A 2406-nucleotide genomic window follows, 5' to 3' on the forward strand; every position below is an offset into this window, starting at 1 on the left:
ATAATAATAATAATAATAATAATAATAATAATAATAATAATAATAATAAAAATAAAATCTGGCTGGAGAGAGGGCTTTGGGATAGGGCACCCAAAACTTCACATATGTAGGAAGGGGTAGTCCTGGCCAAGGTTCTTGACTACTCACAGCCCAGACAGAAGCCAGCCTTTCTGGGTGGCTCCGTAGGTTAACTTTTCTCTCCAGGTGGCTCTTGATTCATTAAAGGTTCACAGAACTTCCACCCCTGATCCCCTGGCCTTGGAAACAAGGAAGTAAATAAGTGGAATTAATCTCGTGTTTTAGGCTCAAGCCACCACTGGGAGTGCCAGCTAACCTAACGGAGGTCAGTGGCCATTAGTTAAACGCTTCATAAATACACTGATCTGAAAGAGGAGCTTCCGTCCTAGAATCATGGTCAAATTTGCTCACCGGTGATGGACCTTGACTAGTCTTTAACCAGACTGTGAAGAGCCTGGCTGTTAGGAGGCTGTAACCTAGACCTTGCTATGCAAGCGTGGGCCCCCTCATCCTCCTCCCTGCATGCCCCTAGATCCTCACTCCTTGTACTCCTCCCCCCTTTCCTTTCTTTTCTCTCTCCCTCCCCCATTCTTCTAGGCATCACCATGGCATCACAGCAGAGCAGAAACTCAGCTCGACTCACCCACCTCTTCCTTGCCTGCCTGCTTGGGAGCCCAAGCTCCTGCCTTATAAAGCTTGCTACGCCCTTCTCTTCCCCATCATATCCTATCCTCCTGTTCACGGAGGTGGTAGCACAGTGTTATGCTGAGGGCGAACGAGAAAGGGTTCAAGTACCAACACGATTGCTACATCTCCCTTCTGTGGCCACAAGTATGCCCATTTTTTTTTTTCAGCCTCATTCTCTCTGACCGTACATTGGGACAGCTCTGCCTAGACCTTTCTCAACACTTACGACTTTCCATTACTCTTCAAGATCCACCAAAGGCACAGCCACCAGCCCAGCATGGAAGTCAAGAACGATACCCTTTGTAGTCCTGTCCCACCATCTCCTCCTCTTGCATATCTCAGCAGCTATCATGGCTTGCCTACTAGCTGAGGTTAGGGGGTAGAGTGCTTTCCTTAGACATGAAGCAGCAGGTTACCCTGGGACAGGAGACGGGCGGCTGGAGACTGCCAGCCAGTGAGGCAGGGGCATTGGGCCGATGAGATGGAAGTAAAGATAGATATGCACTGTAGGAAGAAGTGAGCCCCTCTCCGCTGGCACTAAAAACCCCAAAGGTCTTCATGATCCAACTACCCATTCTCCAGACACTTGTCTTAGAGGTGGCAACTGCAAGAATCAGTCTTTGGCTTCAACTCACCCTTACTGGAGTCTGGGACACACACGTATGCCTTAGTGCCCTCGTATTGCCTGTGACCTGCCTTCTGCAAGGCAAAGACACTAAGAACACAGGAAGGGCCCTCTGGGTCTCCATGCATGCCATGGCCACATTCTCTGGGTGGTGTGCCTGTCCATGTGCTTATTTGTCTCCATAGAGCACTGGGGCTCTTTGCCTGGTCTCCTGCTGGCTTCTGGCCCAACATCCACCTTGGCATCCAGCTTGTCCATCTGGCCAGCTGTCTCATGCAATACATCTTGGGGGGCTGAAGATGAGTGAGAGAGGTGGGATTCAGGGTTCCCTGAAGGAGGAGAGAAGGAGGCTCTGGGACTGGCAAAAGTATGCCTATGGGGTCACCCTTCAATGAGATGCTGGTGGCAAGGGCTGCCTCTTGCTCTTTCCATTCTGCCTTTAGGGTGTGGGGGAGCTGCTAACTACCCGGCCATCTAATTTCTTCTGAACTCTAGGTTGAGTTTCCTAAGAGGGTCTCCATCTCTTCTGCCAACTGAAGCTCAGAAAAACATAAGATGAATCCACTGAAAACCAGCAGACATGGTGTTTGGAGCAGCCAGTGCTCACTGCTGCACAGCCCTCTTGGCCTCTAGACCCCTTCCTGGCCACCTCCCCTCTTCAGAATCCACCCCCATTTCCATCTCATCCGTGTCCCTGCCCTGCCCCAGAGGACCCCGCTGCTTCTGCACCCAGCTCAACACAGCCCCTCCCAAACCTTCCCAAATGTACTCACCATGGGCCGGGAGAGGGGTCTGCAGGGTCCTCAGCTTCTCTGCTTCTCCAGGGGGCCTGCAGCGTCTCCTGGGACCCAAACACCTGGCTCCCGGGGGGAGCTGCGCCCTGTGCTGGCAGCGGGAGAGGCACAGCCAGTGATTGGCATGTCCCACCCCCTGGCACGCCAGCCTTGGGGGGGAGGGAGGAAGGGAAAGAGAGGGAGGGAAGAAAGGGAGGAAAGAAAGGGAGGGGGAGCAGGAGGGAAGCCTCAGGCAGCATCTGGGGTTGCACTAAGTCCTGGAGTGTGCCCCCCCCTCATCCA

At 52.8% G+C, this 2406-nt stretch overlaps 1 protein-coding gene across 1 annotated transcript in view; it reads right to left on the reverse strand.

The window, feature by feature from the left end:
- Chrm1 (cholinergic receptor muscarinic 1) overlaps positions 1-2165 on the reverse strand; it is a 16026-nt gene extending 13861 nt beyond the window's left edge. Inside the window, exon 1 of the mRNA XM_055613959.1 lies at positions 2104-2165. The gene's annotated coding sequence lies outside the window, so the exon portion shown is untranslated. The remainder of the gene's footprint in view (positions 1-2103) is intronic.
- Between the last annotated feature and the right edge of the window lie 241 nt (positions 2166-2406).

Source organism: Psammomys obesus, unplaced genomic scaffold, assembly GCF_907164565.1.
Source record: "Psammomys obesus unplaced genomic scaffold, mPsaObe1.curated_primary_1811, whole genome shotgun sequence".
Classification (NCBI taxonomy): Eukaryota; Metazoa; Chordata; class Mammalia; order Rodentia; family Muridae; genus Psammomys; species Psammomys obesus.